Genomic DNA, 27,883 nt, shown 5'->3' with positions numbered 1-27,883 from the left:
CTCTAGTTCCTTGAGGTGTGGCCTTAGATTGTCTAATTGTACTCTTTCAGAAGTTTTGATGTAGGCCTTTAAGGCTGGGAACTTTCCTCTTAGCATCGCCTTTGCTGTATCCCACAGGTTTTGATAGGTTGTGTCACTATTGTCACTTATTCAAGTGGTTTAGAGTATACCCAGAGTACTAGTGACATGAAATAGAACCATGCAGGAGAGACAATAAAAAAATATTGTATTTTGTGGAAAAGTGTAGATTTAGGTTGTCTCAGAATATATGAATAAAATGAAACACAAAACTTGAGGAAGGATAATAGATTACAAAAGATGTGAGAAGAGTGGATATTAATCTCCTTAATTTATATGATTTGTATTAACTTTCTATTTGTTCTGCGACAAATTACCACACACTTTGTGACTTATAGCACCCCAAATTTTCTATCTTACAATTCGTAATCAGAACTGCAAATTGGATCTGACTGGGCTAAAACAAAGGAGCCAAAAGGGAAGCATGCCTTCAGAAGGTTCTAGACAAGAAACTCCTTCATTTAACTTGTATTTCCCAGCTTCTAGAAGCTACCCTCTATCCATTCCTTGACTCATATGTCCATTGCAATCAGCAACCAGCTCACTCAGGCCTCTGGTTCCATATTCACATCTTCTCTGACTTGCTTTTTTCCTTTTAAGAACCCTTGGGATTATATTGGGCCTAACTGGATAATCCAGGATGCACTCCCCATCTGAAATTTCATAATTAAACTGAAAAATTGTTATTTTCATGTATTGTAACATATTCATAGGTTTGGGGATTAGAATGTGGAAATTCTTCTGTCTATTAAAAGACCTAAGACTGAAAATAAACTATGAAATGTGTTACAATTGTATGAATTTCTAATCATACCAAGTTTCTAGTTATGTTAGTTACCATTGCTGCATAAGAAATTGCCACAAACTAGCAGTTAAAAATAAGCTACATTTATTCATTCATATGTTCTGTGGTTTGAAACCTTGGGCATAGAATAAATGGGTCTGTTGCTTTACAGTATCTCACAAGGCTGAAAGCAAGATATTGACAAGGTCAGTGGTCTCACATGAAGGCTCAGTGTGGGAAGGATCTACTTTCAATCTCACATAGTGGTTGGTGGAATTAAGTTTGTAGAGAGCTGTTTGTTGTCAGCCTTAGTCTCCAACTGGCTGTTCACCAGAGGCTGCACTCAGCTTCTTACCATGTGGGCCTGTGCACCCATGCACAGATTTATTGATGCATGAAATCTGAGAAGGCAATGGAGAATAATCTAGTATGAATGAAGTCACAATCATCTAACACATAAACTATAGACTCTCAACATTGCTGTATCTTGTCTTAGAAGTAACTTACTTAAGGACAAGACATTCCATGTTGTTACAACTGCCAAGAGGAAGGAATTAATGGTAATAATTTTACAGGCGGCCTATAACAATAATATTTTCTTCTACTATTATCCCTTCAGTGTATTTTTCACCTCGGATGTATTTTTAATTTCTATGAGTTCAATTTGGGTATTTTTATATCTTTCTTAACATGCTCATGCTTCCTGCTAACTTACTGAACATATGAAGAATATATATATATTAGCTAATCAATACCTTTGTCTATTAATTGTATCATAAATACCATATCCGAGTCTCTTTCTTTTGACTAATTTTTTTTTCACTTCCTTTCATAGCTGGGCAACAGATGATGGGCATTCTGAACTCTCTATTGTTGGGTGCAGATTTCTGTTGTTGTATTTCTTCAAATGATTTTGAACATTGTGCTTAGATTCGCTTATTTTTCTTGGAAATAGTTTCATACTTTCAAGGAAAGCTTTTAAGCTTTAAAGTGGAACCAGAGAAAACTTTAAATTAGCGTTAATTTGTCCCTACTAAGAAGTATTCTTCTCAAGTACTGTATATTATGATGTTTAACAATAGATCAGTTGGGAAAATGAATATCCTTACCCCTTTATGAGCTCCAAAAATTGTTTTGTCTGCTCCTTTCTGTGTGTCTTTCCCTGTCTTTATACTCATAGGCCAATCATCACTGAGGAGATTTCACGGGCATCCTCTGCATATCTTCAGAGCTCTCACTCTGTGCAGCTCTCCTCTTTTCAATACTTGGCATTGTGATATTGATTGCCTTCATCCTTTTAAACACACAACTCCATCTCTCCAAGACAGGGAGACCTGCATCCTATTTTGCTGAGCCTGGAAACTCATTGGTGGAAAAAGCAGAAGTTACCTTGTTTTTCTTTCACTCAGCAATCAATGTCCTTACCTGCCAATTGTTTATATTATAACTGCTTTTTTGAAACTTTTTTTCTGGATGTATAATTGTTTAATATGGGAAGGTTAAGTTCTGTACCTTAATTTATAAGACTTATATTAGTTCTCTATTGCTGTTGTAACAAATTGCCACAAAGGTTTTCCATCTTGGCTAGAGGTAAAAGTTTGGAATATTATTTTCATTATTTTTAGCATTTTGTTTTAAATTAGTATACAAAGCTCTTTCTCTCTTTCCAACCACTCTCTAGCACATAGTTTAGTAGATTATTCATTTTTAAGCTGAAATAAATTATTTTAAATTAATATCCAATTTTTACTATCTCCTCAAAGATAAAAAAATAATTTTGCTGGGGCTTTTTATTGGTAATCCCTTATTTGCATAGATGCAAATGACTGTTTCTTTCATCTTATTAGGATATAACTGAACAAATCAATAGTTCAGCCAAGGCCATAATTGAAGTGTTAAATTTGGGGAAATCTTGCTTAATAAGTATTCAAACCCATATTAAGAGATAGAGATCAACTTTATATTTGGAGACAAACTCCTTAAATCTAAAATTAACTTGTAACCTGGATTACAAGGTCAACCACACAGGTGGTAAGAAATTCACTAATTTAGTAAGTTGAGGACCTTAAAAAAACTCAAAGAATTTTAATTTGAGATAAATGTATACAAATATATAATTTTGAAATCTGAAGGAAAGTGTGTCATGGGCTTTGCTTCCCAGTCTCAGACATCTGAGAGTAAGTCAGAGTGTTTGTGAGCCAATCTGTGATTTTCTTTGAACTTTATCCCCAGAGAGTAAACATTTAGGATTATTAGTTGTCAGAACAGTTTGAGTCTAATTTGCAGAACAAATTCAAGAAGGCATGTTAAGGTAAGTAACACTGTTGCTTTATCTACGAAAATAAACAAGCCAAATCTAATAAGACCAGCTTTTTATGTGATCAAGGATAATCTTTGGAGATTGTGACCATAAGAGGGAAAACTGTCAAAACAAAAATGTTCACTGCTTGTATATAGGTAAGCGAGTTTACTGTGTGTTTTTTAGTGCAGTGCTGGCCTTATTTACTGAGTGACTTTCAGCCTTTTACAGTGATGGTTAACCTGTAAAATTCTATCTCGTAGAGATGTGATACTTATCTGTCCAGTGAAGGAGATAACCTGAAGTTTTATGTTTTTTAAAATTATTTATTTATTCATTTAACTTTTTATTTCCATTGGTTTTAGGGGAACAGGTGGCATTTGGTTAAATAAGTAAGTTCTTCGTGGTGATCTGTGAGACTTTGGTGCACCCATCTCCAGAGAAGTATATTATGGTTTATAACCTTGTTGGACATTAGCCAGTTTTACATTTAATTCAGCAACCTATCAAATGCTGTGTTTATTTCCAGGTTTATTTTATATATATTCTCAAATGTTCTTTATACTATTCATAACATGCTACTGATTCTATCATTAAGTAGTGAGTCAAATATAAACTTTTGACAAATGTTAATTTTATATTTGAATGAGTCACAATTTTTAACCTTTTGAAAATCACGGGTTAAGAAATCTTATTAGAAAGTTTTTATTATTATCCTGGTTTCAAAGATAAATATATTGATGTAGTATCAGGCTTTGCAACTAGCTCAAGGTCACATATTTCAGAATAGATTGGGTAGGGTTCTAATAAAGACATTTGGTTTTACAGAATGTTCCCTTAGTCAGCATTCTATAACTGTATTTTTCTGTTTCCATGCTACTGATAAAGACATAAGACTGGGAAGAAAAAGATATTTAATTGGACTTACAGTACCACGTGGCTTGGGAGGCCTCAGAATCACAGCAGGAGGCAAAATGTATTTCTTACATGGTGGCAGCAAAAGAAAATGAGAAAGACGCAAAAGCAGAAATCCCTGATAAACCCATCAGATCTCATGATACTTATTTATTATCACGCGAATTGCAAGGTAAAGACCAGACCCCATGATTCAGTTACCTCCCCTTGGGCTCTCCCACAACACATGAGAATTCTGGAAGATACAATCCAACTTGAGATTTGGGTGGGAACATAGGCAAACTGTATTGTTCTGCCCCTGGCCCCTCCAAATTTCATGTCCTCACATTTCAAAACCAATCATGTCTTCTCAACAATCCTCCAAAGTCTGAAAGGAGTTATCATTTCAGCACTAACTCAAAGGTCCACAGTCCAAAGTCTCATCTGAGACAAGGCAAGTCCTTTCCACCTATGAGCCTGCACAGTCAACGGCAAGCTAGTTATTTCCCAGATACAATGGGGGTTGCAGGCATTGGGTGAATACAGCCATTACAAATGGGAAAAAACTCCCAAAGCAAAGGGGTTACAGGACCCATGCACATCTGAAATTCAGCAGGACAGTCAAATTTTAAGGCTCAAAAATGATCTCCTTTGACACCAGTTCTCACATCCAGATCATGATGATGCAAGAGGTGGGTTCCCATGGTCTTGGGCAGCTCCACTCCTGGGGCTTTGCAGGGTATAGCCTTCCTCCAGGCTGTTTTCACCGGCTGGGATTGAGTGTCTGCAGCTTTTTCAGGAGCACAGTGCAGCTGTCAGTGGATCTACCATTCTGGTGTCTGGAGGATGGTGGCCCTCTTTTCACAGCTCCAATTGGCAGTGTCCCAGTAGGGACTCTGTGTGGGGGCTCTGACCCCATATTTCCCTTCCACATTACCTTATCAGAGGTTCTCCATGAGGGCCTTGTCCCTGCAGCAAACTTTTGCCTGGGCATCCAGACATTTCCATACATCTTCTGAAATCTAAACAGAAGTTTCCAAACCTCAATTCTTGACTTCTGTGCACCCGCAGTCTCAGCACCACATGAAAGCTGCCAAGGTTTGGGGCTTTCACCCTCTGAAACCACAGCCTGAGCTGTATGTTTGCCCCTTTCAGCCATGGCTGAATTGGCTAGGACAGAAGGCACCAAGTCCCTAGGCTGCAGACAGCATGGGAACCCTGGGACCAGCCTGTAGAACCACTTTTTCCCCTGGGTCTCTGGGCCTGCAGCAAGAGGGGCTGCTGTGAAGGTCTCTGACATTGCTTGGAGACATTTTTCCTGTGGTCTTGGGGATTAACATACGACTCTTTGCTACTTATAAAATTTCTGCAGCCAGCTTGAATTTCTCCCCCAAAAATGGGTTTTTCTTTTCCATCATATAGTCAGGCTGTAAATTTTCCAAACTTTTATGCTCTTCTTCCCTTGTAAAACAGAATGACTAACAATACCCAAGTCACCTCATGAATGCCTTGCTGCTTAGAAATGTCTTTCACCAGATATCCTAAATCATCTTTCTCAAGTTCAAAGTTCTGTAAATCTCTACAGCAGGGGCAAAATGCCACTAGTCTCTTTGCTAAAACATAACAAGAGTCATCTTTCCTCCAGTTTCCAAAAGTTCCTCATCTTCATCTGAAACTGTCTCAGCCTGAGCCTTATTATCCATATTGCTATCAGCATTTTGGGCAAAGCCATTCAACACATTTCTAAGAAATTCCAAACTTTTCCATATTTTCCTGACTTCTTCTGATCCCTCCAAATTGTTACAGCCTTTGCCTACTACCCAGTTCTAAAGTCCCTTCCATATTTTTTGGAATCCTTCATCAGCACCCCACTCTTCTGGTACCAATTTACTATATTGGTTGATTTTCACACTGCTGATGAAGACATACCTGAGACTAGGAAGAAAAAGCAGTTTAATTGGACTTACATTTCCACATGGCTGGAGAGGTCTCAGAATCATGGCAGGAGGCAAAAGGCACTTCTTACGTGATGGTCACAGGAGAAAATGAACAAGAAGCAAAAGCAGAAACCCCTGGAAAACCCATCAGATTTCATGAGACTTATTCACTCTCATGAGAGTAGCATGGAAAAGACTGGCCTCATGATTCAATTACCTCCCACTGGGTCTCTCCTACAACAATTGGGAATTCTGGGGGATACAATTCAAGTTGAGATTTGAGTGGGGACACAGCCAAACCATATCAATATAAATAAACAGTCACCTCAGAACATAGAACACATTTCGTAATACTATTCTAATGAAAAAATTGGAATTAAAAAACAGGCACATTTGCCAAATTCTTACCCTGCACATGATTATAGTATGCTTTACTCTCAATGAAATTGGTAAGCTTAGTTTCCAATGTGATTTTGAAAGCATTTTTCAAAAGAAATTATAAAAGCACAGGTCTCATTTGATAATTGAATGTGGTACTTGAATTTACACATGGTTCTTTAAATATTTTTTTGAATACAAAGTCATCTTCAGATCAAACATATTGTTTTTATTAAATAAGTTGATAAAAATTATTCATTGGATGGAACAATGCTGGAGTCTTGTTGGTTTCTGCTACAACCAACAAGACTTGAGCATTTTTGCTCTCTGAATAAGCATGAATTGTATAGAGACAGTCAATATTAATTATATCAAACAGTAAATGTCATAATTGACCTGACTTTGAATGCAAAATCATTTCAATTATCAAATAAAATATTCACAGAAGACACAAAAAGAAATAAACTCATCACAGTGGTTCCACAGAAATATAAAGTAAATATATTTAAAATCAAGCAATGTAAATTTCTTCAGGAAAATACCTAAGTAATAACACATTTCTTTTAACAAAATTAATATTGTTAAGCTACTTCTATGAGGTATTTTCCATTAGGAGGGCATATAACACTGATATTTAAAACTCAGTTTTGTAAGAAGAGGTATAAAAATTTGAATAAAAATGTCTTTTTATTTTGTTCAAGTATACTCCTTTGTTTACAATCCTATAAATGAGACCACAATTATGAGTCTTCAATTTTATATATTTAAAAAAAATCAAATTGATTTTTCCAAAAATATTGATGGAGTTTTGGAACTCTGACAGCATCCATGTAATCCTTAGTGCAAAAAATAATGAATAAATATAACATTGACTTGCTGAATGAACTCGGAAGTAACAGTAACTTCTGAATGGCCTCTACAGTATATTTCTTATGTAAAGTGAAGGGGATATAGACTGTTCTTGTACTATATCACAAGAATTAGTTTCTTGGGATTAGCATAATGCAATTTTCTCAATTCTCCTTTCCACTTTACTGTTTCTATGTGCCTGTTTGTTTATAAGAAAGCACTATCATTCACTCCAATTCATTAAAGAAATGCCTAAGCAGCATAGTTCTGTATAATTTTGAGCATCGTTTTAAAAATTGTGCATGAGAAAACTGGATCCGTGCAATTTTTTATTCAGCTTTAACACTTTCCATTGAGACATATACTAGATTTACTTCAGTGCTGATTATGCCAAAATATGATCAAACTGCTATAAAAGTGTGTAAAAGCAGCCTCACTTTTCATTAAATAGGTTCATTTTGATATGAATATTGTTTGTTATGGGCTAACAGGGAAGATGTTTTGCTATTTCTATTATGGAAAAATTATATCCAACTGTTATCTAGCATTTTACTGCAAAATATAGCTAAAAGTGGGGTATACATTGCCAACGGGAGTGAAAACCAAACCTGGATATTTTGATCAACTGTAGCTCATAAAGAGAAAAAGTGCAAAATATTCTTTTGATTTTTCAGAGTATCAGTCTGTGTTGATCATTTATAGGGACCACCTTTGAACATTCACTTTTTTATACAGAACTTAGCTTTGTTTATGTAGCTGCCATTTAATTAGCTTTATTTTCTATTGGGTTTTATATATCCAATCTAATCTTGCATAAAACTGCTTCAGTTAGATCTTAAAACAGTCCAACTATCTATACATATTGTGTCTGAGACAACACACATTTTCAGACAAATGGTCACTTAAATTCAGTTATTGGATTGTCAATAGATTCATGGTAGCTACTCCAAAAAGTGGTGGAAAATCTGAAAAAAAAAATATTCGGATTAATTTCAAATTAGATTGCTAACACTACTTGCTATATTTTTACTCTGATATTTCTGATGATTGCTAAATATCTAACAATAAACTCAGCTTTAAACAAATTAAAACAACTTGTTTTTTGTCTCTCCTTACCTCTGGTCTGAAATATTCTATCTGAATTTGCTATCTCTTTAATGATCTTCTGCTGACCTTGCATAACCAATCCATGTTAATTCACTATGTTACCAGTCAATTGCATATTTGTGTGTGTTGCATGTACTCAAGCCATTTATTCAAAAACATTCTATGAAAATTACCTGGTCTTTATCTCTAATGAAATTACCATCTAGATTAAAAAGAGTTTATGTATATGTGATATGAATGTACATATAAAAATACAAAGAAAACAACTATAAAAATTATATTATGCTTGATACAAATTCATTCACTTAAAAAATTTTAACATCTATTTTTTAACAAAGTTTCTTCTAAACTTAGGTGTTAAAAAGAAAAACAATCCTCAAAGAACACAGAAGTCATTAATTCTGTATTGAAAAAACTTAACAGAGATGTTATATGATAAATAGCATTTTAACTAATTCTAGAAGACAAAGTAAGATTTTTCCAGAAAATAAAATGATAAGAGAAAAGTTATTTCAGGCAATGGAAATATGTAAGCAGTACAAAAAAATGGAAGAGGAATAATAACCTGAATTTTGATGGATTACAGAAATAATAACAGGGAAAAGAATTGCAAATTAATTGTGTGGGATTCACAGTCAAATCATTATTGCCAGAACAACATTTTCAAAGGAGCACAATAAAGCAAGGACGTTTTAAATCCTTCCTTCTGATCTATTAGCCCATGAATCATAGAATGGAGGTGGAAGAAAAGAGATAGTTAGATTTTGCTAAAGAGTAAACACAACAGGCTTATTCCAAGGAGTGTAGAAAGGGCAAGGTATTGAAAAAGGAATACAACTAGATAGTGAAACAAGTGTGGAAAGTTCATGTACATTTATAAGATATGTGATCATATTCTTTACAGAAAAGGAGGCCCAACAATTCAAACAGAAAGAAAAAACAAACGTTGAAACATTATCAGTGCATGAAAATAAATAATGAAATATTACTATGTTCAACATTATCAGTAAATGCAAATTGAATTATAAAACATAAAGAACGGCGAAGCAAAAGGGTTGAAAACAAGGCTGCACCATTCTTCCCCTGTAGGAATGCCAAATTTAACAACTATCTACACACAAATTAAGCACCTTCACAAGAACCAAAAATCAGGTGAGCACTTATAGTAACTGGTTTTAACTGCATATTGTTGAAAGAGGCACTAACAAGGGTAGAAAAAACAGTCTAGAATTGCCAATGTCACCCTTCCCCCATTGCCTGGCAGTAGCCACAGGAAAGAGTCTGTGCACTTGGAAGAGGGAGAGCACAGCAATTTTGAGACATGGTATTGAACTCTGTGATTCCTTGTCATAGCAGACTGTGCCAAACTCAGTCAAAGTCAGTCCATGGAGTGAGTATTTAAATCAGCCATAGCCAGAGGGGGAACTGTCTATCCCAGCAGTTGTAATTTGAGTTCTGGTAAGCCTCACCACCACAGGCTAAAGGGATTGGAAGCCCCAAATATACTTGAAAGGCAGTTTAGGTCATAAGGATAGCAACTGGTAGGTGAGTCCTTGTGCTGAATTGGATTCAGAGCCAGTGGACTAGAAGGGCATGGGACCTACTGAGACATGAGAAAAGGAGAGGGAAAGCACATTGTCTTGTGACTTGGATATCAGTTCAGCCAAAGTAGGATAGGGCACCAGTCAAAGTCATGAGGCCCCCTTCCCAGGCCCAAGCTCCTGGAAGACATTCCTAGAAACACCCTGGGCTGGAAGGGAATCTGCTGCCTTGAAGGGAAGGATAAAGTCCTGAAATGACCCATTACATGCTGACAAAAGAGCCCTTGGCCCCTGAATAACCAGCAGCAATACACAAGTAGTACACCATAATCCTTGGGTAAGACTCTGAGTCTTGCTGCCTTCAGGTGAGACTCAGCACATTCCCAGCTATGAGGATACTGGGAGAAATTCCTTCTATTTGAGAAAAGTGGAGGTAAAGTGAAGGGGACTTTGTACTAGCTCAAACACAGGAGTGTAGAACAGCACACAGGCACTTGAGTTCCCAGTTTTATGCCTTGGTTCATAAATTGCATTTCTGGGTGAGTGCTGGGTCAAAGAGGAGCCCACTGTCCTGAAGGGTGAGTCCCAGATGAGGCAATATTCATCATAAGCTGACTGAAGAACTCTTGGGCCTTAAGGGAACATTGAGAGTACCTGGCAGTACTCCAAATGGGCATGTGGTGACGGTGGCCACTAGGTAAGCCTCTTCTGCTTGTGTTAAAATAAGGGGAGAGTGGGAAGGACTGTATCTCATGGTTTGAGTCCCAGCTAAGCCATAGTGCAATAGGATACAAGATAGACTTCTAAGGTTTTTTTTACTCCAGGTCTTGGCTCAAGAATGGCACCTCTGGACCCTCCTGGGACATGAGGGAACTCACCACCCTGAAGTGAAGGAAGCACACCTTGCTGGTTTCAACACCTGCTGATTAGAGATCCCCAGGGCCTTGAGCAAACATAGCCAGTAGTCAGGGATTAGTTACAAAATGCCTTGGATGAGACTCAGTACTATGCTTACTTCAGGTTTGACCTAGTGCACTTCCAGTGATAGTAGCCACAGGGATGCTCATGTCCCACCACCTCCAGCACCAGGTGCCTCAGAAAAAAGAGAGAGAGAGACTTTGATTGTTTTGGAGAAAGAGAGAACAAGTTTTTCCCTGATAATGCAGATAATTCTTCCAGATCATCAAGATCATCAAAGATCATCAAGGTGATACCCCTATGAGTCTGCAACAACCACAGTATTGCTGGGTTTGAGATGCCTCCTAATTCAGATGTGGTTTAGATAACAATGCTCATTTCCTTCTGCATATCTGGAAAGTCATCCCAAGAAGGATAGGTGCAAACAAGACCAGATTATGAAGACTATAACAAATACCTAACTCCTCAATGCCCAGACATAGACAAACACCTAGAGCATCAAGACCATCCAAAAAACATGACTCATGAAATAGACTAAAAAAGCCTCCAGGGACCAATTCTAGAGAAACAGATATATGACCTTTTAGGCTGACAATTCAAAATAGCTGTTTAAAAAAAGACTTTCCCAAATTCAAGATAATACAGAGAAGGAATTCACAATTTTATCAGATAAATTTAACAAATAGATTGAAATAATGTAAAAGAATCAAGCAGAAAGTCTAGAGTTGAAAAATGCAACTGACACACTGAAGAATGCATCAGAGTCCTTTAATAGCAGAATTGATCATGCAAAAGAAGGTATTAGTGAGATTGAGACAGGCTGTTTGAAAATACAGTCAGATGAGACAAAAAAAAAAAAGAATGAAGCATGCCGAGAGGATAAAGAAAAATAGTCTCAAAAGGGCAAATCTAAGAGTTATTGGCCTTGAAGAGGAGGTAGAGAAAGAGATTAGGCTAGAATGTGTATTCAAAGGAATAATAACAGAGAACTCCCAAGCCTAAGAAAATATCCAAGTAAAAGAAGGTTATGGAATACCAAGCAGATTTAACCCAAAGAAGATTACCTCAGGGCATTTAATAATCAAACTTCCAAAGATCAAGGATTAAAGAAAAACACAAAATGAATCTTAAAAACAGCAAGAGAAAAGAAAAAAATAACATACAATGGAACTCCAATATGTCCTGCAGCAGACTCTTCAGTGCAAACCTTACAGATCAGTACAGAGTGGCATGACATTTAAAATGCTGACAGAAAAAACTTTTATCCTAAAATAGCATACACAGGGCCCTTCAAACATAATTAATAAAGACTTTCTCAGACAAACAGAACCTGAGAAATTTCATCAACAGCAGACCTTTTCTACAAGAAATTCTAAAAGAAATACTTCAATCAAAATAAAAGAATAAGACATTATCTGCAGGTGTAAAAGTCATCAATGATAAGCACACAGCAAAATACTGAATTTTATAACACTATAACTATGTTGTCTAAACTACCCATACCTTAAGTAGAAATACTAAAAGATGAACCAATCAAAAATATTAACTACAACAACTTTTCAAGATGTAGAAAGTACAAGACATAAAAATGCACAAGAAAAAGTTAAAAAGTGGGGAGATGAAGTTAAACTGTAGATTTTTTATCAGTTTCTTTTTGCTTGTTTATGCAAACAGTGTTAGGTTGTTACCAGCTTAATATAATGAGTTATACAATAGTATCTGCAAGCCCCATGGTACCATCAAATCAAAAAACATAAAACAGACAGACACAAAAAAATGAAAATTAAAAGCAAGACATTAAATCATGCCAGGAGTGAAAATCACCTACAGTAAAAGAAAGACAGAAAGTAAGGAAACAAGGAAAAGTAGACCACAAGATAACTAGACAACAAATAACAAAATCGCAGGAGTAGGTTCTTACTTATCAGTTATAACATTGAAACTAAATGAACTAAAAATGTCCAATAAAAGACACAGACTGGCTAAATATATTTAAAAACAAAACAAAAACCTCAAAAGACTCAATGATTTGTTGTCTCCAAGAAACACACTTCACGTATAGGGACAAACATAGACTAAAAAGAAAGGAATGGAAAAAAATATTCTGTGCCTACTGGAACCAAAAAGGAGAAGGAGTCGCTAAACATATGTCAGATAAAATAGATTACAAGACAAAAAAATATAAGAAGAGTCAAAGGAGTTCACCAAATAATGATCAAATGACCAATTCAGCAAGAGGATATCACAATTGAAAAAATATATCCATCCAACACTGGCGCACCTGACTGCATAAAGGAAATATTACAGCTAGAGAGAGACAGACCTCAATAGAATAATGGCTGGACTTCAACACTCCACTTTCAGCATTGAACAGATTTTTTAGACAGAGAATGAACAAAGAACTTAATCTGTTCTATAGAAAAAATGAACCTAATAGATATTTACAGAGCAGCTTATCCAATGGCAGCAGAATACACATTCTTGTTGGAGGCAAATGAATCATTGTCAAAGATAGACTGTATGTTAGACCACAAAACAAGTCTTAAAACATTCAAAAATATTAAAATAATATTAAAAATATTATCTGAACACTACTGAATAAAACTAGAAATGAATGGTGAGAAAATTTGAAAATTATATAAATACATGAGAATCCAACAATATGCTTCTGAATAACCAGTGGGTCAATGAATTAATTAAGAACATTGCCAATTTTCTTGAAACAAATGAAAATGGAAACACAACACACAAAAACCTATGGGATGCAGCAAGTAATACAAAAAGAAAAGTTTACAGCTATAAGTGTCTCTTTTAAAAAAAACAAATAAAAAATCTAGAGACACATCTTAAATAAGTAAAAAATCAAAAAGCAAAGCAAACCCAAAATTAGTAGAAAAAAAGAAATGATAAAAATAAGAGTAGAAATAAATTGGAAATGATAGAAACAATACAAGAGATCAATGAAATATAAAGTTGGTTTTTGAAAACAGAAAATTGACAAATTTAGCCAGAGTAAGCAAGCAAAAAAGAGAAAAGACTGAAATAAACAAAATCTGATGAAAAAGGACATACTACAACTAATACCATGGAAATTCAGAGATCATTAGTGGCTTCTGTAAGCAATTACATGCCAAGAAATTGGAAAATCTAGATGAAATGAATGCATTCCTAGATACATACAACCTAGCAGAACCATAAAGATATCTAAAACCTGAACAGACCAATAACAAGTAACAAAATCAAAATGCTAATAAAAATGTCTCACAGCAAAGTAAGAGGAAAACCAGCAGATAATAGGATGGACTAACTTGCCTCCCACTCAGATGGACAGAGCCACATGTGGAGACTCATATCATGAAACTTTTGCTCCAAGACCTACTGCAGAAACATACCAAGAACACTGAGAGGGTCTACAGATCCTTTGAAGGAAGTGGATTGCTGCTGCAGGCTCCAGGAGACAACCAACAAGCTGAGTACCAAAAGCATAAATGTATGAAAAGGGGATCATCTGCCCCCCAAACACACATCCTCACTAGGGAACCTGAAAGTCTAGATAATAGGAGAATTTGACCTTACCTGGAGCTGAGACAAACTTAGAAAGCTAAGCAAAACACAGAGGTAGAGAAAGTATCAGGAAGAACCCTATGGGTACTCTCAGTCCCTAGGGAAGCCATTTCTGACTTTGTCTTACAGAGGTCCTTGGGAGAGATGCCAGTGGAATTGGGGTAAAACCTCAGGGATAAGAAAACTTCCAGTTAAACTTTGTTACAATTTTGACCCAGTGTGAAGTTTCCTGGACAGAACCTGAGGAGGGGGCAAACCAGGGGTGCAGACACAGGACAGAAATTGTGGCAGGTGGGGAGGTGTGAAATCTGAAAGCCCTGCTTGCTTTCTCAGCTGAATGGCCTATAGCCTGGGCAAAGATCTCAGCCCTCCTCAACTGCTCCCTGGAAATAAACTCAGCACTGTTGTGGGGGCAGAGTGGAAGTGAGACTGGCCTTTAGGGCTGTGTGGGAGCTGAGTGAGGCCTGTAACTGCTGACTTTTCTCCACTTCCCTGGAAACTGCATGATGCAGCAGAGACAGCTATAATTCCCTTGAAAACATAACTCTGTTGGCCTGAGAACCACATCCTCATCTCCCACAGTAGCTGAAGCAAGCTCTGCCTTAGGAAAACCTGAGCTCAGACAGGCCTAACCCTGATCTCACCTGATGGTTTTCTCCACCCATGCTGGTAGTGGAAGACAAAGAACATAATGTTTGGGAGCTCCATGGCCCTGCCCACCTGAGAAACTTATCCAAGCGACCTAGGGCAAGCCTGTATCCCTCCTACACTACTGCAGCTGATTCTCTTTTGAAAGCACAACCTAGAGTAAACAGACAACCCAAAGAGTCAGGGAAAATCTTTGTAATCTATACACCTGACAAAGAACTAATATCCAGAATCTACAAGGTACTCAAACAAATCCACAAGAAAAAATAAATCTCAACAAAAAATGGATTAAGGACATGAATAGACAATTCACATAAGAAGATGTGCAAATGACCATAAAACATATGAAAAAATGCTCAACACCACTAATGATCAGAAAAATGCAAATCAAAACCACAATGCAATACCACCTTACTCCTGCAAGAATGGCCATAATCAGAATACAGTGAATGTTGGGATAGATCTGGTGAAAAGGAAACACTTTTACACTGCTCATGTGAATGTAAGCTAGTACAACCACTATGAAAAACAGGGTGGAGATTCCGTAAAGGACTAAAAGTAGATCTACATTTTGATCCAGCAATCATACTACCGGGTGTCTGCTCAAAGGAATAGAAGTCATTATAAGAAAAAGATACTTGCACTTGTATGTTTATAGCAGCACAATTTGAAATTACAAAACTATGGAACCAGCCCAAATGTACATCAACCAACAAGTGGATAAAGAAAATGTAGTCTATATGTACATACCATGGAATACTACTCAGACACACACACACACACACACACACATGCATGCACACACACACAAAGTAGTGGCATTTGCAGAATGCTGGATGAATTTGAAGACCATTATTCTAAATGAAATAACTCAGAAATGGAAAACCAAACACCATATGTTTTCTCTTATAGTGGAAACTAAGCTATGAAGATGAAAATGCATAAAAATAGTACAATGGGCTTTGGGTAGTAAGGGGAAAGGGTCGGGGAGTATGAGGGATAAAAGACTACACACTGGGTTCAGAGTACACTACTTACGTAATGGGTGCAACAAAATCTCAGAAATCACCACTAAAGGAGTTATTCATGTAACCAAATGCCACCTGTTCCCCCAAAACCTATTAAAATAAAAAATTTAAAAATAAAGACAAGAAAAGAAAGAGGAAGAAATAGAATTGATGTTGAATTCTGTCTCATTCTTATAGTAAGTGATATTTATTTAAAAATACATAATGTAATTGGAACCAAAGCCTACTCATATCATTAAATACATTTGCCACAACATTTTATTTTAAAATTAATAAATATAATTATTTGGAATTTGTGAAAAGAAAAATCTCCCAGCAACAAAAAGCCTGGCTTCACTGCTGAATTCTACCAAACGTTTAAAGACAAACTAATATAAATCCTACTCAAACCATTCTGAAAATTAGAGGAGAAGGACATACTTCCAAACACATTCTACAAAACAAGTATTACCCTGATATCAAAACCAGACAAAGACATAAAAAACGGATAGGCCAATATTACTGATGAATATTGATAGAAAAATCCTAAACAAAACATTAGCAAACTTAATTCAACAATACATTGAAAAGATAATTTATCATGACCAAGTACCATTTATCTCAGGGATGCTAAGATGGTTAAAATTAGTCAGTGTGGTACCTCATATTGACAGTATGAAAGATAAAAACCATATGATCATTTATATATTATGGAAGGCATGTGCTATAGGGAATTTTTTAAATGAATTACATGTAACTCCTGTCTTGGAGGAGCTGATACAATGTTGGGAACACAAACATACTTAAACCTCTCATTATAGTGGAAAGACAAACGAGTAAATACACTTCTAAATTACGTGTTTTGAAGGCAGTAAAGAGGAGAAGAAATTTACATATAAGAAAACTAAACTTTAGAGCTAGCTCACAAAATATTATCTCTCTAAGACTAAGTCTCCTCATCTGTACAATGGATAAAATAAGATAATGACAGTGAGGAATAAGGCACCCAGTAGAGTGTGGTCCCACATTGTTACAATGTGATAGGTATACTATAGGAATACTAAGATAAAGTGCTATAGGGCACAGTAGAAAATGTGATTAATTTTGTCTGAGAAAGTTTAATAAACAGATTATATTAGATCTGAACCATGAAGGTTCAGATGTATATAAAATCACCAGACATTAAAAGGGAGGAAAAGCAGCACATAAATAATGCTGTAAAAGCATTTGTCAGACTTAGGAATACAGATATCACGAGAAAGGTGGAGGCTGTGGGAAGGTGAAGGCACTGGAAAGGTGTGCTGAACCAGGAGGTGAAGTGTTTGTTATGACATGGTTGGGCTTTCTTGTGTGTTGAAAATAGAAATTCACCTTATGATCAAAAGCAAATTCTGTATTTTAGAAATGTAACCTTACTAACTTGGTACTAGGTAGACTGAAGGAAAAAAAGGATACAATCAGATATATCAGTTAAGGATGTATTACAATTGCTTGGTCAAGAGGTATTTAATGCATAGGGCAAGTCAATACTAGTAAATCATAAGGAAAAAAGAGATCAGTAGGTATTTAGAAATTAAATATAAGTAAAAAATGCTGGGCTGGGCGCGGTGGCTCAAGCCTGTAATCCCAGCACTTTGGGAGGCCGCGACGGGTGGATCACGAGGTCAACAGATCGAGACCATTCTGGTCAACATGGTGAAACCCTGTCTCTATTAAAAATACAAAAAAATTAGCTAGGCACGGTGGCACGTGCCTGTAATCCCAGCTACTCAGGAGGCTGAGGCAGGAGAATTGCCTGAACCCAGGAGGCGGAGATCGCGCCATTGCACCTCAGCCTGGGTAACAAGAGCGGAAACTCCATCTCAAAAAAAAAAAAAAAATGCTTTCTAGGTATAAGGTGAAAAGAGTTTAGCTATTTTGTTTTGAGATGCTTTTGAAACATCCAGATGGAGATATCTTATTTGTAGTTTGAGATAAGTGGAAATACGACCTTGTGACTGCTTAGCTGTTCGGGGAGAACTGAAAAATTGAAAAATAAACCATGACCTGTACAATGCACCCTGACTTTGAAATAAATTAACCAAATCAAACCAAAACATAATAGTTTTCACAAAATATCTAAACTGCTTTTTAAAAAATACCAATTCATTCAGAGCCAGATGGTCCAAAATATTCACAGACAAATTAGTCTAAAATGTACTCTGTACAAATGCATATATTCTGACAGACTGATTATAAAAATGGGCAGTGGTCAAGTCATGATGACAATAGCATGTTAACTCATAACTTCTGCAGCAATCAGGCCAAAATGGTCACTGACTGCATAATTTTTGTCAGTACCTCCAAGCAGAGAAAGACAAATATGTTCCCTAAACCAATCACAGAGAATGCCTCACTTCCAGTACTCCGCCTCTAGCTTTCCTCTACAAGCAATCTCCAATCACAGAACATCCTAAGCCTCCCCCTTCCTTTTTAAAAGTGTAAAAAATGTCTTCCCATTTCCCTGCCTGTCTCTGAGTCTCCACACAACTCAAGTGATGGTGACCGACTCCCTTGTTATAAGCAGTTCTGAAAAAACAATCTTTATTGTTCTCATTTGAGTTGTCTTTGTTTATGACCATAGGGTTAAAGGAAGAACACTGACTTCTGCAGTTGGAAATTCTAAATCATACATTTCAGTAGTCTCCTATAACTCTCTAGCACAAAAACAAAGTATCCTTTCCTAACTTTCCTCCTAGTAAGAGTCCCCACAAGTTCATTTTGAAGTTTTGCTTGTTAAAGCAATGAGTCTAACTTCGTTGACAATACCTGTGTTCCTGACGTAGTATTTGATTGATGGGAGTCAACAGTTGAATTAGTCCTATGGAAGAAAATAGAGATATTGGGTGAAAAGATAAATGGTATAAAGAAGTCAAATATAGAGATTATTTTAGAAAGTTTAGTTACCATTTCCTGAGTGTTTAGTATGTGTCAGGTAGTATAAAATATCCTTTCTATATATTATCTCATTTAATCACTAAAACCACCCAATGACTGTGGCTCACTACTATCATTTTATATATAAGGGAAATGAGAATCCAAAAAGTTTAAGGTACCTAGAAGTTATGCACAAATAGTAATACAAGTAGCTTCTGTGCAGGGATTATCTGACTTCATAGAATTTAGCGAAAAGACCAAAATTCTTCAGAAAGTCAAAATAGAATACAATCTAAAGAAAGAACACCTTCTACTCAGCTGTAAGTCATCAGTAAATTTGGTGAGAGTAATTTCAGAAGTACAGTGGGGGCTGAGACCAGACTGCTCTCGAGGACCCAAGGGAAATGAGAAAGTGAAAGTTAGATATACTAACTAATATCTCACCATATCTGGTCAGGCAGAAAAAGAAAATGGTATCTTGATAAGAGACATGACTATAGTCAGTAATTGCTGGGTAAGAGGTAACTGAAGATGATTATAAGTAGAAAAAAATGGAACCAGTCAAAATGGAGTAACTGAAGATACTGAAAAACGAAAGTATTATATTATTAGAGAGATTGTTGAAAAAGCCTGTGGAGCAAGGAGGAATGAACAATTAATAAGAGGGTTTTATATTTATTCTTGTTAAATAGGAACAAAGCTGTTTTTTAAGTGGAAATTTGATTTTTGGAAATATCAAAATACTGGTAATCAATTTTGATCAATATGTTTGATGATTTTTATGAATATTATCATTTGAAGTTCAAATCAGATATGATAATAATATGATCTATGTTATGTTAAGTGATTTTTAATCTTCAGAAATCACAGATATTTTTAGTATTTTTACTATTATAGGAGCACTATATATGATTTCCTAGCAAGTGAACAATTAATGTTGATACATAAATTCAAATATATCCACATGCATATATTTAGCACAAGCCTTCAGGAATATTCAGGTCATAAGATGCTAAGTAATATATAATTGTATTTATGAATATAAATATATATTGTATATGTAAAATATGTCTTAATTATTTATATTGACCATGTGTGTATCTCCCAAGACAAAGAATCTTGCATTTTATTTATCTTTGTGTAAAGTTGTAACCATTGCAAATCCATACCTTGAGGCTTGAAGTCTTGATATTTAACTTATTTGTATTTTTTTAAATATGCAAATACAAATTCTAACATTATTAATATTATTTCAACATACAGATCTATACTACATAAAGGCTGATAGGGTATGACAAACTGAGATCCAAATGTTTTCTGTAAGAGCTAGGTGATTATTTTCTTTTTGAAATAGAAATATCAGCATAATGACACCTGCTTCAAGTTTTCTTGGTTAGGAGAGAATTTGAGTTTCAATCCCGTGCTTATCAAATAGCAGCATTTATAGGATGTCTAGAATGTGTAAAATTTTAGCAATAATAATTAGAATCTGAAAGAGAAAGTCACTTTTATAAAACAAAATAATGAAGAAACGTTTTCCTTTTTTATGGCCCAGACCTGATTCTGTTTATACATTCATTGTGAGTATTTATTGTTGTTGAACTAAAAAAGCTTACCGGTGATTGAGTTTTTCCTCTCATCTTATTTATTGTAAGGAAAACTTAAAATGACTACTAGGCTGCCAAAAAGTCTTTATTGTTAACTATAATTTGTTAGCATAATAAACTATGAATATTGCAAGCTTCAATTTCCAAAATAAGCATAAAAGATGACTGAATACCAAAAGGCAACTAATAGAAAGATACACTGCACTGATAATTGGAGAAAACACTCTGAAATGTATTCACTTCAGAATGAAAATAAAATCTTACAAAGGTAGACTGCTTCAGTTTCAAAGGAAATGATTTCAATGGAGCACTTCATATCGTAAAATAACCTTGGGATGTACTCCTTATGTCATTCTTAAGTGTCTGATTCATGCTGTAGTCAAAATAACAACTATTGACAGATACTGCCATAGGCCATTTACCCTGCTAAAGAGTTTGATCTCTTTCAGGAGTTTTACATATCATTCTTATTAGCACTTATTTTTAAAATCAATCTCTTTGTGCCTATTAGTCAGAAGTGTGATGTGGTGAAGAAGAACGCAGCCAATAACACTTGTTTTGTGTTTTAGCATGCTAAAACCACAAACAAAATAAATCCACTATATAAACGTTTTTGCCAAGATAAGAAAGCATCCCAATTGTTACAAAATTTATTTTGTTTTTACAAAATCTATTCTTTACTTGTTGACTCTCATTTTTCAAATGCTATCATGTTATTTTCAAGTAATTTTAGATTTGTAGATGATGATGATGATGATTTGAGATTTAGCATCATACTTTGAGGAGGAATAAAAACCACATTTGCTTTGGTGACATCTCCCATATGTGAGCTCTGAAAATTCTTGGGGTGCTACGACATTTTTTTTTTTTGAGACACAGTCTCACTTTGTCACCAGGCACCAGGCTGCAGTGCAGTGGCTAAATATGAGGATCCCAGTGTGCCACCATTCTCTCCACTTCCCATCATTTGGTGGTAATGTATCATGTTAGTAGCAATTAATGCATCCAGGGATAATTATCCCTGAACTCCACACTTTTCTATGATGACAGAAAACATTTTTTGTTTTAATGCATATTATATCTCTAGTAAATACTGCATCATGCTTACTAGAAGCAAATATCCCTAAATGATGCAAATCACAAAGTTAGTGAGTTTCTTAAATTATATATCTCCACATAGTTGATTTTATTAAATTTTTCATTTATGAAGAGAAAATTTACCACAAAAAATGCATATATAAAGACTTTAGGGAAGTACATCAAGATGTATTTATAATTTTTGAAATAACCAATGTAATAATAAACTATTTTTATAAATCAGAACAGAAAAATTTGGCTAATTTTCTCAAACTCACACAGCTAACAGGTAAAAGACAGGATTTGCTGGGCACAGTGGCTCACAGCTGTAATCCTACCACTTTGGGAGGCCGAAGTGGGTGGATTGCCTGACCTCAGGGTTTGAGACCAGCCCGGGCAACATGATAAAAACCAGTCTCTACTAAAATACAAAAAATTAGCCGGGCATAGAGGCTTGCATCTGTAGTCCTACCTACTTGGGAGGCTGAGGCAGGAGAATTGCTAGATCTTGAGAGCCGAGATCATTCCACTGCACTCCAGCCTGAGCGACAGAGTGAGACTCCATCTCTAAAAAGAAAAAAAAGACAGGATTTAAGACCAGGAAATATGTAGGAAATTCTTAAATTGATCTTATCCCCTTTCCCAAATCTTTCAGGTCACAGAAATGAAAATGTGAGTTAATATAATAGCATTATTATTTTAACCATTTTATAGTTCAAATATGATTTTGTGTGCCCAATATCCCCCAATCAAGCTACTGTTTCATTAGAAAATGTGTCTTGAATTCTGAACAATCAATATGCAAACACTTATTGGTCACAATTCGTAGATATGGCATGCTATATGCTCTGATTAAAAGATAGACCCAATATAACTGTTCAATATGGGAAATCAAATAACCCTGAAAATTACATCATTTAAGAGTGAGTCATCAGCAGGCATGTTTCACAGGGAATGGATTTTAAGGCTTTCAGCTATAACTTGTTTTACGGCAAGTTGTTAATACTGTAAGCACATCAGAGACAATATGATGTTGTTATGAATAAAATCTTGGCAGAATCTTAGCATTCAAATTTCCTGTACTGAAACCAGTAAGGAAGATATTTTACTTTAAAGTGTGCTAAAGAAAAAGGAGACAGTAAAACTACTTAAGCAGGGAGTAAAAGGAAGTTGAAATAGAAGAATACAGATAATGCTTGCTGATATAGAGCAGGTATATGCTATTCCAATTTCAAACAATACTCTTTAACTACAATTTATCGTTTCACCCGAGATGAATGAAATTTCCCCTTTTACATATATTTAGTTTGGCTATAGAACTGTCTCTGGAGTTACTTAAATCTCACACAAAAAATCACACATTAAGTCTGATGCAAATAATTATGTTTTTAAACATATAATATTTGATGTTTTCTGAGAATAAATGTGCCAAATGTAAATTATTTCAAGTTAAACTATTTCAACTTTCATTTGGGTAAGTTTCTCTAAATGTTTCTGTATGTATATCTGGTAATTTCTGAAAACAAAATAAAAAGTAAACATGATTTACTCTGAGTTAATAATACAATATAAATTATAGTTCAGATTATATAAAACTATTGATTATCAATGTGACTAACACTTGAAAATAATCTCTTTCATTTATAGATACCCACAGACTACACTCTCATAGCTTCATACTCTAAACTCTTGACATATTATGATATTTATTTTAATAAATTAATAATCAATTGTATTTACTATGTGTATTTAAGGTATCCAACCAGATGTTATGGGATACATATGTATAGTAAAATGGTTACTATAGTAAGCAAATTTACAAATTCATCATCTCACAAGCTACCCATGTCCCCTGTGGCAAGAGCAGCTGTAATCAACTCATTTAGCAAAAATCCTCAATATAATACACTGTTATGTTTTACATACAGTCCTTATGTTTTGGATTACATCTCCTGGATATAATACCCAAAAGGAATAAAGTCACTACTTCATAAATACAACTCTATGCCAATGGTTGTTGCAGCGTTATTAGCCAAGATACAGAATCAACCCAGATGTCCATCAATGGAAAAATGAATAAAGAAACTTATGGACATTATGAAATATTATGTAGTTATGTATATATGTATGCATGTCAATGTAATGACAATATATAATGTATATATATGTGTGTGTATTTATGTCAATATAATGCAATTTTATTCAGACTTAAGAAGAAAAGAAGATTCTGCTACAGGCCACAATATGAATAGGCCTGGTGTTGCAGGACGATCCACGGACAAAAACCCTCATGTGTCCATCCTCATCCACCCCAGTACATTGTTGCTCTCTTAAGGGTGTCTGCACCTGTGTTTGGGCTGCAGACAGGCCACCAAGGAGAGGGTTTCCTCAAGTGGGGCACTGCCCTTCTCATCTATTCTGGATGGCCTGGGGGTTCTGGGACTGGGTGGTCACTCTGATGCTTTGGGCTCTGGCCTTTCCTCTTCATAGTGGGGAGGGTCTAGCAGAACAAGAGGTGCTATGAGAATGGGTGCCATTTCCTCAGGCCAGTTACCTTTCAATTCCAGATCAACTGGAACCTTAGGCTTTTGCTTCCTGCAGCAAGTGGAATGCAAATCTCCTTTTCCTAAACTGTCCCTTCACTATAAGCACTGCTGTGGCCTGTCCTCTTAGCCACTGTGGGGGATTTAACACCAGCCGAAGCCAACTGTCTATATAGAGAAACTGGTGTGGATGCCCTGGCTTGCCTATAACCTGATACCATACTTTAGAAACCAAAGACCTGTCTAGACTCCCCTCTACTGGCCATCCTACCTCCAAAGCAGGCCAATCTATCTCACACACAGTACACAACCTCTCTAGGGTCACAGAGACTCCATAATAGCCACTATACCCCTTCGTGAAGTTCTTTAACATGGTCCACAACAGGGTGGGTTTTCTCTGTGTTTCCATTCTCTCTCCCTCAACAAAACATCACTCATGCCACAAAAAGGAAAAAGAAAACAGGGTCGACACTCGCTCCTCCTGTCACTGCCGTCCACTCCCTTCCCTCCCCCAGTGGGAGTCTTGGACCCTCTTGGCTTAGACAGGTTGGTACAACGCACCAACACAGTCTGCCACTTTGCCATACAAGGCATCCTATGGAACCGCAGCTCGAGGGGCACACTCACTTCGAGCAGTGAGAAGGAACCAGAGTCCTCACTTGGTGCCCCTCTCCATCTTGCCTTTCCTCTGGGATGCACTTTCACTTTCCTCCCTCCAACCAAGTCAGAAGCAGAAACAAGCTCAAGGTGCCAGAAATGGCTTGCAAGGAAACAAAATCAAAACCAAGGTACTGAGATCGGCACACACGAGGACAGAATCAAGATCAAGGTGCCAAGATTGGCACACTGTGGGTGATCAGGCCATGCTTCCACTCAGGTGGAGTGGGCTAGCTTCTAGGATTGACTCTACCATTTTCCAGTAGTCTGGACATCACCAAGTGTCAATTCCTTCCCGGTGTTCAGCTACTGCATTGATCACCACGGGGTCTGCCAGATCTCGCTCCAGGGATGTGGTCCACTGAGAAAGCGAAAGTGCCTTCTCAGAGGTGCCTTAAGGGCTCGTTGCCTGGGCCAGCCAGAGCCAAGCACAGGGATGCTCTGCAGCGAGGGCCAAAGCTGCCTAAGGGCTGTCCTGGTCATCTGCCAAAGCAAGTTTTGCTTCCTAGTCAGGGAACCAGAAATGCTGCAGGATGAGACACGGGAGTGGGGAAAGAAGAAACTTTATTTGTCCTTGGAGCATCGGCCAACTTGCATCCCAAAGGCCGAGCTCCCCGAAGAGCAAGCAGTTCCTTTCCGTTTTACGAGCTTACAACTTTAAAGGGGAAGCAGAGGTGAAACTGTGTCATTGCCTATTTGCCTGGCAACTGACCTTACAGTCTTTGGCTGTCATTGATTTGCTAATTTATATTTGGTGCACATGGGAACTGAAGAAGGGGAAGGCTGAACAAAGGCAGTGAATTACTTGGTGGCAGATGCAACTCTAAGGGGAGATCTGGATTGTGCAAACATGGAGTAAGTAATTCAGAGCAGGGCTCTGGGCAGCTGGAACAACACTCTTTGCAACATTTTCAAGGTTTATAGATAACATAGGCACCAGTTACAGAGGCACCAGTTACAGAGATGGGAGTTATTTTCCCAGCCTCTGGGCCCTACTGTGGTTGGGCCAGTGGCATCAGCAAGATGCCTGACCGCTGATTTCAACTTCTTGCTATTTTATCTCTCCTCCTCCCTTCTATCAAAAGGCAGGCAAGGGGAGAGAAATGGTCTCCTCTCTCACTGGAAGGCATTATGCTAAGAGAAATAAGCAAGATGCAGAAAGTAAATGTTACAAAAGCCCACATATATGTGGAATCTAAAGGAAAAAAATGACTTAAATATACAGAAACAGAGAACACACTAGTTGGGTACTATGGTTGGGGTAGCGGAGAAGGAGGCAATGGAATGGAGGTCAAAGGATACAGTGCAGCAGATAGAAAGAATGAACAATTCTAAATATCTAATGTACAACATATTATTTTATGGTTTTATCTCTTAGAATTAGGGACTCATAACAAATTTAGTTGATATCAAATAATAAAATAATCATATACATATTTAAGTCATAGATTGACATATTAAATTATTGACAAAATGATTGCTACACATTTAAATATCATATTCAATTTTTTAAATTACATATTGAACAACAGGTAGGTTTTTACAAAATAAGCAATCAGGAGTCAAATGAAATAGAACTGTGGAACTGGTAATTTTAATTTTACCAAAAACAATTAATGTTACATAAAGAAGGAACTGCTTTAAGAATGTCCACACACCCCCCATTTTTGAAAATTGTTGAATATATTCTCATTAATGATATCTTTAGCCTAGGTGGTATCAATATTTAGGCTTTAGCCAGAATATTACATTCAATAGGCCTCCAAAATTCAGCAAGAATATGGTATTGATAAATTAAAAATGTAGTAGTTTCTTATGTGTAAAAAACCGGGCATATATTTTAATTTCATTATCAAAAATACATTTATAATTGTAATTATCCTACATTGATTTCTGATAAATATCAAAACATCTGTAAATGTAGAAATATGAAAATAAAAAAAGGTTACCCTTCATTTTCCCAACATCAAACTCTTCATCCCGTAAGTAAGAATTTAATAATTTGATATATATCCCTCTGGACATTTTCAAAATGTTTAGGTTTGGATGTGTTTCTGTTCATAAATTTAGAAGATGCCAATAAAATAATACATGCTGTTAGGCAATTGGCTTTTTAAAAACAATTTTTTGTGGACATTTTTCATGTTGTTGATACATACCTTCTTCATTTCAATCCTTCTTCATTTCATATATGGTATAGTATAGCATTTTACACCATAATCATACCATTTCCTTTTTACTTTTGTATTACGATGAATGCTACAACCATTCATCCTCAAGTATATAATGCAGATTTGTCTATGGGACAGATTTTAAGAAGGATAATTTCTAGTGACACAGAGGATGTGCATTTAAATTCTCATGCATTAGAGTTCTCATGCAGGTAGGTAGGTTTGTTCAGCTTTTAAAAAATGTCTTTTTTTTCTGAGCCAATCTAATCCCATCTGCCTCCTATTTCTAGAAAAATTTATTAAAATTTTGTGCAAAAGATGATATAATTTTGTGATCTTGTTACCAAAACACCAAGAGTTTTGTTTAGGTCCTGTTACTCACTGCAGGAAAAGCCAGTCACTGAGAGGATGAGTATTGCCAAGGAAGAAGGCTTTAATCAGGTGCTGCAGCCTAGGATATAGGAGCTCAGTCTCTTTCTCTGACCAATAAAAAGTAGGAGCTTATATAGCAGGTAATATGGTTTGGCTCTGTGTCCCTACTCACATTTCATCTCAAATTGTAATCCCCACATGTCAGGGGAGTACCTGGTAGGAGGTGATTGGATCATGGCATTGGTTTTCCCCATGCTATTCTCATGATGGATTTCTCAGGATATCTAGTTGTTTGGTTAAGTGTGTGGCTTATACCCTTCTCCCTTTCTCTGCTGCTGCCTTGTGAAGAAGGCGCTTCCTTCTCCTTTTCCTTCTGCCATGATTCTAAGTTTCCTGCAGCATCCCCACATGGAACTGTAAGTAAATTAAACCTCTCTTGTGTATAAATTACCAATCCCCAGGTAGTTCTTTATAGCAATGTAAAAATTAGCTGATACAGCAAGGAAGAAAGGTAACAATGTATAAGAAAACAGGAA

General features: G+C 36.3%; 1 long non-coding RNA gene across 1 annotated transcript in view; it reads right to left on the bottom strand.

Moving 5' to 3' along the window:
- Nucleotides 1–25,247, bottom strand: part of LOC128928298 (uncharacterized) — a 30,598-nt gene extending 5,351 nt beyond the window's left edge. The window contains exons 1-3 of the long non-coding RNA XR_008473160.2: nucleotides 25,058–25,247; nucleotides 22,081–22,171; nucleotides 18,813–18,864 (exon numbers count right to left, since the gene is read on the bottom strand). This is a non-coding gene — a long non-coding RNA (uncharacterized LOC128928298). The remainder of the gene's footprint in view (nucleotides 1–18,812; nucleotides 18,865–22,080; nucleotides 22,172–25,057) is intronic.
- Between the last annotated feature and the right edge of the window lie 2,636 nt (nucleotides 25,248–27,883).

This window comes from Callithrix jacchus, chromosome 1 (genome assembly GCF_049354715.1).
Source record: "Callithrix jacchus isolate 240 chromosome 1, calJac240_pri, whole genome shotgun sequence".
Classification (NCBI taxonomy): domain Eukaryota; kingdom Metazoa; phylum Chordata; class Mammalia; order Primates; family Cebidae; genus Callithrix; species Callithrix jacchus.
This window is presented reverse-complemented; position numbering and strand designations above follow the sequence as displayed.